At 36.3% G+C, this 13,815-nt stretch overlaps 1 protein-coding gene across 1 annotated transcript in view; it reads right to left on the bottom strand.

Moving 5' to 3' along the window:
• RGS7 (regulator of G protein signaling 7) overlaps positions 1-13,815 on the bottom strand; it is a 591,228-nt gene that overhangs the window by 68,776 nt on the left and 508,637 nt on the right. The gene's annotated exons all lie outside the window — the stretch shown is intronic.

Raw genomic sequence — 13,815 nt, 5'->3', positions numbered from 1 at the left:
TTTCCCCAAGTTGTAATTTTCTCTTTTTATCTTTTTTTGGACAAAATAAGTAATCTGTAACATCATTACTGAAATTCAAACATAGCGGTAATATAAAAAGGTGTTATAAGAAAATAGATATGTTTAGAAACTTGGTAACCATTTACTTTATTTCATTAAATCGTTGTCACGATTTTAGCTTCCTCAAAATATAAGGGGAAAAAAATAAAGCCTTTTCAATAAAAGATCAAATGAATGTTAAAATCTGGATATACAAATAAAACGATTTTTAAAAAAAGAATTGCATGAAGAGGGAATCACTATTTGCACATTTAATTATTTCCGTATTCTACTGTCAACTGAAATAATTTATTAATGTAAACCGAAGGCTTCTTAGAATCTTCTTTGCTGCAATCCACAAGGATCAATCATCAATCAGTCATTTTGTCACTAGGAGAGAGGAGAGTATACATCTGACCTAACTATAATCCAATAACCTTTTAATTCTATTTTCCTTGAGGACTCTGTCTTCTCCATTACCAGGCAAAGTCCATCTGGGCAGACGATTTACAGGATAAATGACAGATAGAAAGAGGACGTTGACAGCAGCATTGCCATTGAACAATCAAATTTCTTCAGTGATTTCAGGAATATTAGTGACTCTCATGTTAATATCAAGACATTCAGAAGGGAGGAGACAGGATGTTGAAGTAGAAGGAATGGAGCTCTCTCACAAAATACCAAAATCACAACTATCTTCAGAACAACCACTGACAAAAAAGACTGTACCCTACCAAAGAAGATATTCTACATCCAAAGACAAACAGGAAGCCACAATGAGAAGGGGCATTTTCACAATATAATCAAATCTCATACCCACCAGGTGGGCAACCCACAAACTGGAAAACAATTATATCTCAGAAGTTCTCCCACAGTAGTGAGACTTCTGAGCCAGACGTCAGGCTCCCTAGTCTGAGGGTCTGGCATCGGGAGGAGGAACCACCAGAGAATTGGGCTTTGAAGGCCAGGGGACTTGAGTGCAGGAGTTCCACAGGACTGGGGGAAACAGACACGCCACTCTTGAAGTGTGCACACAAGGTTTCACGTGCCCTGGCATCCAGGACAAAGCAGTGACTCCACAGGAGCCTGGGCCAGATCTACCTGCAAGTCTTAGAGGGTCTCCTGGGGAGGCACGGGTGGGCTGTGGCACATGGTGAGGGCAAGGACACTGGTAGTGGAGGGCCAGGGAATATTCATCAGTGTGAGCTCTCCAGGAGGCTGCCATTTTGGCACTGAGACCCAACCCCACCCAACAGCCTGCAGACTCCAGTACTGGGACGCCTCAGGCCAAACAACCAACAAGGTGAGAACACAGCCCCACCCATCAGCAGACAGGCTGCCAAAAGTTGTCCTGAGCTCACAGCCTCCTCTGAACACACCTGTTGACATGGCCCTGCCCACCAGAGGGACAACACCCAGATCCCCCGACCAGTGGGCAGGCACCAGTCTCTCCTACCAGGAAGCCTGCACAAGTCCCTGGAAGAACCTAACGACCAGGGGGCAAACACCAGGAGCAAGAGGAAGTACGATCCTGCAGCCTACAGAACAGAGACCACAAACAGAAAGTTAGACAAAATGAGATGGCAGAGAAATATGTTCCAGATGAAGGAACAAGATAAAACCCCAGAAGAACAAGTAGGTGAAGTGTAGATAGGCAATCTACCTGAAAAAGAATTTGGAGTAATGATCATAAAGATGATCCAAGATCTCAGAAAAAGAATGAAGGCACAGACCAAGAAGATAAAAGAAATGTTTAACAAAGCGGTAGATAATTCAAAGAACAAAAAACAGAGATGAACAATAAAATAACTGAAATGAAAAATATACTAGAAGGAATAATTTTCAGAATAAATGAGGCATAAGAACAGACAAGTGAGCTGGAAGGCAGATTGGTGGAAATCACTGCCATGGAAAAGAATAAAGAAAAAAGAATGAAAATGAATGAAGACAGTCACAGAGAGCTCTGGGACAACATTAAATGTACCAACATTTGCATTATAGGGGTCTCAGAAGGAGAAGAGAGAGAGGAAAGGACCTGGGAAAATATTTGAACAGATAATAGGAGAAAACTTCCTTAACATGGAAAAGGAAACACTCACTCAAGTCCAGGAAGCACAGAGAGTCCCATACCGGATAAAACCAAGGAGGAATATGCAGAGACACATATTAACCAAACTAACAAAAATTAAAAGCAACGAGAAAATACTAAAAGCAACAAGGGAAGAGCAACAAATAACATACAATGGAATCCCAATAAGGCTATCAGCTGATTTTTCAGCAGAAACTCTGCAGGTCAGAAGGGAATGACATGATATATTTAAATGATGAAAGGAAAAAAACTATAACTAAGAATACTCTACTTAGCAAGGCGCTCGTTCAGACTTGAGGAGAAATGAAAAGCTTTACTGACAAGCAAAAGCTAAGAGAATTCAGCACCACCAAACCAGCTTTACAATAAATGCTAAAGGAATTTCTCTAGGCAGAAAAGAAGAGGCAACAACTAGAAAGAAAGAAACAAACAAAATTACGAATGGGAAAGTTCACCAGTAAAGGCAAACATACAGTAAAGGTTGTAAATCATCCACATGCAAATATGATATTAAAACCAGCAATCATGAGGAGAGCACAAATCCAGGATGTTGGAAATGCATTTGAAGAGACCAGCAACTTGAAAAAATCATATATATATATATATATATATATATATATATATATATATATATATACACACACACATATACACATATATATGTGTATATATATATGAATATATATATATATATAGCTAAATAAAAACCACATGGGAACCTCACATAAAAATCTACAATAGATACATACACAAAAGAAAAAACATAATAAAACACAACACTAAAGATACTCATCAAATCACAAGAGAAGAGAATAAAATAGGAAGGGAAGAAAAAAGACCTACCTAAAGAAATCAAAAACAATTAACAAAATGCCAATAAGAACATACATATTGATAATTACCTTAAATGTAAATGGAAAGAAAGGCATAGACTGGCTGAATGGATACAAAAACAAGACCTGTATATATGCTGTGTAAAAGTGACCCACTTCAGATCTAGGGACACATACAGACTGAAAGTGAGGGGATGGAAAAAGATATTCCACGCAAATGGAATTAAAAAAAAAAGCTGGAGTAGCAATACTCATATCAGACAAAATAGATGTAAAAATAAAGACTGTTACAAGAGGCAAAGAAGGACACCACATAATGATCAAGAGATGAATCCAAGAAGGTGACAAAACAATTGCAAATTTATGTTCACCCAACATAGGAGGATCTCAATATAGAAGGCAAATGCTAACAGCATTAAAGAAAAAATCAACAGTAACAGAATAACAGTGGGGGACTTTAACACCTCACTTACATCAATGGAGAGAACACGCAGACAGAAAATCAATAAGGAAACACAATAAGGCCTTAAATGACACATTAGACTAGATGGCCTTAATTGATATTTATAAAACATTCCATCCAAAAGCAGCAGAATACACATTCTTCTCAAGTACACATGGAACATTCTCTAAGATAGAACACATGCTGGACCACAAAGCAAGCCTCTATAAATTTAAGAAAATTGAAATCATATCAAATATCTTTTCTGACCACATGGCTATGACATTAGAAATCAACCACAAGAAAAAAAACAGAAACACGTGGAGGTGAAATATTATGTCACTAAACAATCAATGGATCACTGAAGAAATCAAAGAGAAAATTAAAAAATACCTAGAGACAAATGACAAGGAAAACATGACGATCAAAATCCTATGGGGTGCAGCAAAAGCAGTTCTAAAAGGGAAGTTTATAGCAATACAATCTTACCTCAGGAAACAAGGGAAATCTTAAATAAACAACCTAAACCTATACCAAATCAACTAGAGAAAGAAGAACTAAAAAATCCCAAAGTTAGTAGAAGAAAGAAAACATAAAGATGAGAGCAGAAATAAATTAAATACAGACTAAGAAAACATCTATGAAACTAAAAGATGGTTCTTTGAAAAGATAAACAAAACTGATAAACCTTTAGCCAGACTCATCAAGAAAAAATGGGAGAGGACTGAAATCAGTAACATTAGAAATGAAAAAGGAGAAGTTACAACAGACACCACAGAAATACAAAGGACCATAAGACACTACTACAAGCAACTATACACCAATAAAATGGACAACCTAGAAGAAAAGGGCAATTTTGTAGAAAGTACAATCTCCCAAGACTGAATCAGGAAGAAATAGAAAATATGAATAGACCAATCACAAGCACTGAAATTGAAACTGTGAATCACAACAAACAAAAGGCCAGGAACAAATGGCTTCACAGGCAAATTCTATCAAACATTTAGAGAGGGGTTAACATCTATCCTTCTGAAACTATTCCAAAAAATTGCAGAGGAAGGAAAACACCCAAACTCATTCTATGAGGCCACCATCACCCTGATACCAACACCAGAAAACGATATCACAAAAAAAGAAAACTACAGGTCAATATCACTGATGAACATATACACAAAAATCCTCAACAAAATACTAGCCATCTGAATCCAACAATACCTTATAAGGATCAAAATGGGATTTTGATCAAATGGGATTTATTTCAGGCGTGCAAGTGTTTTTTAATATCCACAAATCAATCAGTGTGATACAGTACATTAACAATTTGAAGAACAAAAACCATATGATCATCTCAATAGATGCAGAAAAAGCTTTTGACAAAATTCAACAGCCATTTATGATAAAAACTCTCCAGAAAGTGGGCATAGAGGGAACATACCTCAACATAATAAAGGCCATATATGACAAACCTACAGGTAACATCATATTCAATGGTGAAAAGCTGAAAGCATTTCCTCTAAGATCAGGAACAAGACAAGGATTTCCACTCTCACCACTTTTCTTCAACATAGTTTTGGAAGTCCTAGCCATGGCAATCAGAGAAGAAAAAGAAATGAAAGTAATCCAAATTGGAAAAGAAAAAGGAAAATTGTCACTGTTTGCAGGTGACATGATACTATACATAGAAAATCCTAAAGATGCTACCAGAAAACTGCTAGAGGTAATCAATGAATTCAGTAAAGTTGCAGGATACAAAATTAATACACAGAAATCTGTTCCACTTTTATACAACAACAACAAAAGATCAGAAAGAGAAATTAAAGAAACAATCACATTTACTATTGCATGAAAAATAATCAAATACTTAGGAATAAACCTACCTAAGAAGACAAAATACCTGTACTCCCCAAACTATGAGATGCTGATGAAAGAAACTGAAGATGACACAAACAGATGTAAAGATATACCATGTTCTTGAATTGGAAGAATCAGTATTGTCAAAATGGCTGTACTACACAAGGCAATCTACAGATTCAATCAATCCCTGTCAAATAACCAATGTCATTTTCCACAGAACTAGAACAAAAATCTTAAAATTTGTATTGAAACACAAAAGACCCTGAATAGCCAAAGCAATCTTGAGAAAGAAAAGTGGAGCTGGAGGAATCAGGCTCCCTGACTTCCGACTATACTGCAAAGCTACAGCAATCAAAACAGTATGGTACTGGCACAAAAACAGAAATATAGATCAATGAAACACGACAGCAAGCCCAGAAATAAACCCATGCACCTATGGTCAATTAATCTATGACAAAGGAAGCAAGAACATACAATGGAGAAAAGACAGTCTCTTCAATAAGTGGTGCTGGGAAAACTAGACGGCTACATGTAAAAAAAGAAATTAGAAATTTCTTTAACACCATACAAAAAACAAACTCAAAATGGATTAAAGACCTAAATGTAAGACTGAATGCTATAAAACTATTAGAGGAAAACATAGGTAGAACACTCTTTGATATAAATCACAGCAATATCTTTTTCGAGCCATATCCTAGAGTAATGGCAATAAAACCAAAAATAAACAAATGATCATCTCAATAGATGCAGAAAATTCTTTTGACAAAATTCAACACCCATTTATGATTAAAAACTCTCCAGAAAGTGGGCATAGAGGGAATGTACCTCAACATAATAAAGGCCATATATGACAAACCAACAGGTAACATCATAGTCAATGGTGAAAAACTGAAAGCATTTCCTCTAAGATCAGGAACAAGACAAAGATTTCCACACTTTTATTCAACATAGTTTTGGAAGTCTGAGCCACAGCAATCAGAGAAGAAAAAGAAATAAAAGGAATCCAAGACACCAATCCATTAGAGATCTAAATGGAATACTGAATACTATAAAACTCCTAGAGGAAGTAATAGGTAGGACAATTTTTGACATAAATCACAGCAATATCTTTTTGGATCCACCTCTTAAAGTAATGAAAATAAAAACAAAAATAAACAAATGAGACCTAATAATCTTACAAGCTTTTGCACAGCAAAGGAAACCACAAACAAAACAAGGCAACCCAGAGGATGGGAAACAATATTTGCAAATGAAGTGACTGACAATGGGTTAATCTCCAAAATATACAAACAGCTCATGCAGCTCAACATCAAAAAAACAAAGAACCCAATCAAAAAATGGGCAGAAGACCTAAATAGACATTTCTCCAAAGAAGACATACAGATGGCCAAAAAACACATGAAAAAATGCTCAACATCACTAATTATTAGAGAAGTGCAAATCAAAACTATAACAAGGTATCACCTTACACTATTCAGAATAGCCATCATCAAAAAATCTACAAAGAATAAATGCTGGAGATGGTGTAGAGTAAAGGGAACCCTCTTGCACTGTTGGTGGTAATGTAAATTGATACAGCCACTATGTAGAACAGTATGAAGGTTCCTTAAAAAACTAAAAATAGAACTACCATATGACCCAGCAATCCCACTACTGGGCATATACCCTGAAAAAATCATAATTCAAAAAGACACATGCTCCTCAATATTCACTGCAGCACTATTTACAATAGCCAGGACATGGAAGCAACATAAATGTCCATCAACAGAGGAATGGATATAGAAGATGTGGTACATATATACAATGGACTATTACTCAGCCATAAAAAGGAACAAAACTGTGTCATTTGCAGAGACATTAATGGACCTAGAGACTGTCATACAGAGTGAAGTAAGTCAGAAAGAGAAAAACAAATATCGTATATTAACACATATATGTGGTATCAAGAAAAATGGTAATGATGATCTTACTTGCAAAGCAGAAATTAGAGACACAAACATATGGATACCAAGGGTGAAGGGGGGGGGGATGAATTGGGAGATTAGGATTGACATATATACACTATTAAGTATAAAATAGATGACTAATGAGAACCTACGGTGTAGCACAAGGAACTCTACTTGGTGCTCTGTGGTGACCTAAATGGGAAGGAAATCCAAACAATAGGGGATATATGTATATGTATGGCTGAGTCGCTTTGCTGTACAGCAGAAACTGACACTGACACAGCACTGTAGAAAAAGTATACTCCAATTAAAAAAACAACAAACAAACAAACAAAATGGGCAGAAGACCTAAATAGACATTTCTCCAAAGAAGACATACAGATGGCCAAAAAGCACATGAAAAGATGCTCCACATAGCTAATTATTAAAGAAATGTAAATCAAAACTACAGTGAGGTAATATCTCACAACAGTCAGAATGGCCATCATCAAAAAGTCTAAAAACAATTAATGCTGGAGAGGGTATGAAGAAAACAGAACCTTCCTACACTGTTGGTGGGAATGTAAATTGGGACACTCCCTATGGAGAACAGTATGGTGGTTCCTTAAAAAACTAAAAATTGAACTACCATATGATCCAGCAATCCCACTTCTGGGCATATACCCAGAGAAAACCATAATTCAAAAAGATACATGCACCTCAATGTTCACTGCAGCACTATTTACAATAGTCAAGACATGCAAGCAACCTAAATGCCCATCGAAGGCAGAATGGATAAAAAAGATTTTGTACATATATACAATGGAATACTACTCAGCCATAATAAAGAATGAAATAATGCCATCTGCATCAACATGGATGGACCTAGAGATTATCATACTAAGTGAAATAAGTCATACAGAGGAAGACAAATATCACATGATACCACTTATATGTGGAATCAAAAAAAATGATACAAATGAACTTATTTACAAAACAGACTCACAGACTTTGAAAACAAACTTATGGTTACCAGGGGGAAAGGTGGTGGGGAGGAATAAATTAGGAGTTTGGGATTAACATACACACACTACTATATATAAAATAGATAATCAACAAGGGCCTACTGTATAGCCAGGGAACTCTACTCAATATTCTGTAATAACCTATATGGAAAAGAATCTGAAAAAGAATGGATATTTGTATGTGTATAACTGAATCACTTTGCTGTACATCTGAAACTAAGACAATATTGTAAATCAACTGTACTCCAATATACAATAAAAATTAAATTAAAATAAACAAAATATGACCAACCAAAAACAAAAAAGTTATTCAGAGCCCTCTGGAAAGTCTCATTTTCAGAATATTTTTGTAATTTTCCATAACATATGGTATTTGAGTCTCATAAAATTCAAGATAAACTCTATCAATTCTAGATGCCAAATAAATCCATTGGATAAAGAGTGTCAAATATCACTTTTTGTAAGGCTAGCCCTGGGGGATCTCTTATAAATACAACTTTTGCACTAATCTGTACCACCTTCAGTTTTTGATAATGAAATCCAGCTGATATCAGTGAGGAAATAACTTATACAAAAAATCTGAGGCCACTGAAAACACTGATGCTATTTATTCAATTTCTGCCCTCTAAGATTTCCTGTATGAAAGTCATGGGAAAGGAGAGACCAACCTTGGAATGACGCTAATATTACTACAAACACTAAAAACCTAGGATAGATTTTAGAACACTTCTCTCTATAATCTACTATGGTAATTTTATTTTTCTATTAATATTAGTAATTTTCATATGTAGATTACAAAATAACTGATTTTAAAAATTATTAATTTTCAAAATTTACAAAATTGAAAATTGAAAAACAAAATTGATATGATGTAATTTCCTAATTGGATATAATTTACACTCTCTCCTGAAGAAACTCTTAATGTACAGGCCACCGTGATTTTAACAAAATATCTAAAATGTTTTCAGCAGTTGGTGAAAGAGATTGTAATGTATATGCAACATTCCTGAGAGTATCTCTTCATGAGAGAAAGATTGAATTTTCTTAAATACCTAATTAAATAATTTCAGATTTCCTATGGAATCACCTTTAATCAAATTTCAAGCCCCATCAGTCAGCCCTCCTCTATATATATGCAGAAGGCTGCATCAGCCTCTACTTGTTTTATTGATTGTGGTCATCTAAACTTTGTTCTTTTCAAAATAAGACCCCTTTTGGGAAACATATTTCTAACCTCATTAGGTAAACTAATGAATAAAGCAGGAGCAGAGTGATATTTTTAAGATGAATGTTCACTAAGAATTTATGCATCCTTTATTATAGGTAAATGCAATTTTCTTTAACTGTCTAGGAAACAAAATGAAGGTATGGACAGGCAGTGCCAGTTATAGAGCAGATGTTTCATATGTATTTGTTGAATGAGTGAATGAATGAATAAATGAATGTACAGGATATTTTCAGAAGAAGCTATTGAGAAGTTGAATTAATTCAAGTAATTTCTACTAGACTCTTTGGTAAAGAGAAAGAAGGGAAAAGGTGAGGGCTGTATTAGCAGAGTAGGGAACACTCTGAAATTCTGTTGAAAATAGACCAAATATGGTCATGACTGGAATGGCCCAAACCTCACCAATCTAGTCTAGACACGGTACACCATGTTGACAGGAACAGATGATACTTTTATTCTTCATCAGCAGAGAGTATCAGCATTGGGCTGATATGGATGAGGGAGGAGGATCAAGCAGATGAAAAAGAGTTTCAAATTAATTCAATTTATCAAAGATTGAAAAAATGGGAGTACTTGGGCATAGTCAAAACTATGGCTCAGTTCGATTCTTTTTGTACTGATCTCTAATTATTTAGGCACTAAAAGTGCCCTATGATGTTGTGTATGGACCTAGGCCCTGGTACAAAGTATGAATACTTTTTAATATAATGCTTGAATTTTTTTCTGTACTGCCGAATTATTGAAAATACAATGAAAAAACCCATTTCTGCAGTTCTATTTAAGATATTTCCCATTATCAAGGTTTAACTTCAATTTAAAATGTAAATATATCTCTTTGCAGTAGTTTTCTGGGAGACTATAATGAGATAGTTTTGAAGACTTAAAGGGTCAACAAACAAGTAGTTTAATAGGAAGCTCTGCCACTAAGTGGAAGAAAGTTTGAGAAACCCTGAAGTGTTACTCTGGCTTAAATAGTTGTGTAGTAAAGGCATAGAATTTGGCTTAAATACAACTTAGAATTTAGATGGAAAAGTCGAAGTTTCTGGATCACATGTCTAATTGAGTAGAAAGTAAAATCTGACATCAGTTTTTCCATTTAATTTCATAAAGCTCTAAATGTAGAGTAGCCTGTTGAGCAAACACTGATACTCATGACAAAAGGGTACAGAATTGTATCACAGAGGTCGGTGAGAAAATCACTGAGATCCTAATATCTAAATATGGACAGGACATAAATATAATTCATAAAGACTAGAAATACAATTGCCAAGTAAATACTGGAAAAATATCCAACTTTCAACCAAAGTAATACAAATGTAACACATAGAGTCATAATGCAACTCTTTTTTATCTTTTAAAGTTTACTTTGTGGTATAATAATAAAAATTCAGGCAAGTTTCACAGTCTTGTTTGTCACTCTTGGGTAATTCAAAAAGTCCCAGTTTATGAATAAGAATGTGCATCCAAGTAATAGTCGAAACTCCAAGCTTGGTTTAAGGTCTTGAAGGCTTCCCCTTTCCCCCAGCTTCTGTGAAATAAGTGTGAGTGCCTTCTTTCTCCACCTTGTTTTTCTGTGTCCGCCTCAAAGTATTGTAACCAAGGCTTCTCGTCTTCTGGGATTGGAGTACAGCAAGGAAAGAGCGGAAAGGTGAGTGCTGATATTCTTACCCTACTGGTACCACCGTGATGATCTAGTGTTGCCATTCTCTGGACTTGGCAGGGGTTTAAAGTTTACTGTATTTCTCAGGTACTTTTGTGGATGCTTTGGAGAATCTCTCCCCTGCGAGATCTCCTGTGGGGATCTCTCACCTGCAGCACCCTTTTGCTGGGGCTGGCAAATGCCATAGCCCTTGATTTGTACCTTTAGCTTCTCTTTGCAATGCTGTTTGTCCCTCCAGGCTGCCTTCTAAGACAGGACTACCTCTCACACATGGCTTAGAAACATTCATGCACTCTTTGCCCTGAAAGTAGGCCACAGAACATAGCCACCTCCCTTTCAATGCCCCATCCATAGCTAGACGGCCTGTCTCTTGCCCTTTGTAATTCTGAGGCCTGGAAGTTCATGGTCCAGTGTGTCCCCCGGGGTAGGTGACTGCTGTCAAGCACTCTCAGAAGCCCATTGAACTGTCTCTGGGCTTGAAGTGGAGGCACTCCCCACCCACTCCTCCCACTTGGGCTGGTGGGGGCAATGACTCCCAGCACCTAACAGCCACGAAATGAGCCTCAAGCCAATGTCTTAGCCTTAAATAATCTCAATGTGAGTCGATGGCAACTACTATGGTACTCTGTGTGTCAGTGTTGCATGGTGCGTTCATGTCTACTCTTTTTTTTTGGTACGCGGGCCTCTCACTGCTGTGGCCTCTCCGATTGCGGAGCACAGGCTCCGGATGCGCAGGCTCAGCGGCCATGCCCAGCCTCTCCACGGCATGTGGGATCTTCCCGGACCGGGGCACCAACCCGTGTCCCCTGCATTGGCAGGCGGAATCTCAACCACTGCGCCACCAGGGAAGCCCTTGGAAAGGGTTTTGACAATGAGTAATAAAGCCTTAAAACATTCATGGCCATTGTTCCAGTACTTGCTCTTCTGAGACCATAACCCAAGGAAATAACACAAGAGGCACCAGAGACTTAAGCATCCACGATGTGGATACAGGAATGACAATGGGGAACAGGCAAAGAAAGCATGCATATTTGTTCAATGAGATATTATATTGCCATTCAAAGTGTGTGCAAATTGTTTTACCTCAAAGTTGAAGTAGTTTAAAATTTAAAATCCTTAATCCCTCATTGTAAAAGTTCAGACAATGTAGAAAATATATAAATATTAAAGTAAAAAATCATTGTCAAGTATAATCTCACTGCCACTATTTTGGTATATATTCTGGGTTTTCTTCTATATACATCCACTACTATACACATGAATATGTATATTTATATAAAAATCTAACTGCATATATTTATTTACAATGTACTCAAACTGTACTACAAATGCTGTCTTAGAAACTTTTTTCTTTAATAGTATATTGTGGCTAAATTTTCATATCAATAAGTGTTGCTCTTTATATTTAAAAAATTATTTCACGACAGTCCTGTGTTGAGATGTACTATAATTTTTTTAAAGATTGTTTTGATGTGGACCATTTTTAAAGTCTTTATTGAATTCGTTACAATAATGCTTCTGTTTTATGTTTTGGTTTTTTGGCCTTGAGGCATGTGGGATCTTAGCTCCCCAACCAAGGATTGAACCCACACCCCCTGCACTGAAAGGCGAAGTCTTAACCACTGCACCACCAGGGAAGTCCCAAGATGTACTATAATTTAATTAAATGATCCCTTATTGCTGGACACTTGGGTTATATCCATAGTTTTGCTATTATATACTAATATTTCTGCATGTATGTATACATGCATGTGTTTTACTTTTTAGAAATTGTTTATTTCCTGAAAGTGTTATTGCTGATTAGGGACTAAGCACCTTTCAAACATTTTGATCCTTAAAAACAAATTCTGTAAAGTTTAGACATGAGTGTGACTCATACCCTCTCCAACTCTGGAGAGTCTATTTTCAGCAAAGCAATCAGAATTATTCTGTTAAAATAAATCAGATTGCCACTGTGTTGAAACTCTCCATTTTTCCAACTGCTTCCCATCTCATCTCACTCTAAAAGCCAAAGTTCTTGCTTCCCCATTAAGTTGTCCTCTGACCTCCTTTCCTGCTGCTCTCTAGCTGTGCTTGAGCTGCATAACAGACGTTCTGCTTCTGGCCTTTGCTCCTTTACCTATTTCTGGAAAGCTTGGGCTCTGCCCTCAGGGCTGAACTGGTATTCTCTCAGCAACATCTCCCCTCCCCACCCCTTACTAGCCCCTTTCCCATTGCCTTCCTCCGTTCAACATTTTACCTCCTAATATACAATTCATGTATTCATTTATGTAGTTTGCTTATTAGCTTAATTTCCCCCCCTACTGCCCTCACTAGAATGTCAGCTCCAAGAGGACAGAGATTTTTGCTTGTTTTGTTTTCCCAAGTATCCCCCTGCCTACAATAGTACTTGGCACATAGTAGATGTTCAAAACAGATTTGTTGAGTGAAAACATCAATGAATGTTTACTGACTATTTGAGTACTTTTTCCTTCTGTGAGTTAGCTATTCATGACTTTGCTAGTTTTTCTATTGGGGGATTTGAGGTTTTATTTATTAGACCTATGACATATATATATATATATATATATATATATATATATATATAAACGGACAAAAACATAATTTTATTTATATATATATATATATATATATATATATATATATATATATATATATACCACCCCCGCCCCAGGCTTTTGGAGAGAAATTTAATAATGATACAGACATATGGCATCTGCAGT

This window comes from Lagenorhynchus albirostris, chromosome 2, assembly GCF_949774975.1.
Source record: "Lagenorhynchus albirostris chromosome 2, mLagAlb1.1, whole genome shotgun sequence".
Classification (NCBI taxonomy): domain Eukaryota; kingdom Metazoa; phylum Chordata; class Mammalia; order Artiodactyla; family Delphinidae; genus Lagenorhynchus; species Lagenorhynchus albirostris.
This window is presented reverse-complemented; position numbering and strand designations above follow the sequence as displayed.